Below are 321 nucleotides of genomic sequence, written 5' to 3' on the forward strand. Positions count from 1 at the left end.
CTTGGTGACAACATTGACGTACGGGAAAGACTCAATCAAACTGGATGAGATCACATCTGCACTTCTGTCCCACACTCAAAGAAGAATGAATGTTGGTGAAGGGTCGCAGAGTGATGGTTTGTATGTGAAAGGGAGTCAAGCGCGCGGGAGGAGACAAGGCAGAGGAGGTCCTGCCAAAGGGAAAAGACCATATTCCAGGGGCAGAACACCAGTAGAGTGCTATAAGTGAAAAAAGATTGGGCATTATAAAAAAAATTGTCCCAATGAATGGAGTCCTAGCAAGCCGGTGGGGGAAGATGAAGTATCTGCATCTGCAAATGT

This window comes from Lupinus angustifolius, chromosome LG15, assembly GCF_001865875.1.
Source record: "Lupinus angustifolius cultivar Tanjil chromosome LG15, LupAngTanjil_v1.0, whole genome shotgun sequence".
In the NCBI taxonomy this organism is placed as follows: Eukaryota; Viridiplantae; Streptophyta; class Magnoliopsida; order Fabales; family Fabaceae; genus Lupinus; species Lupinus angustifolius.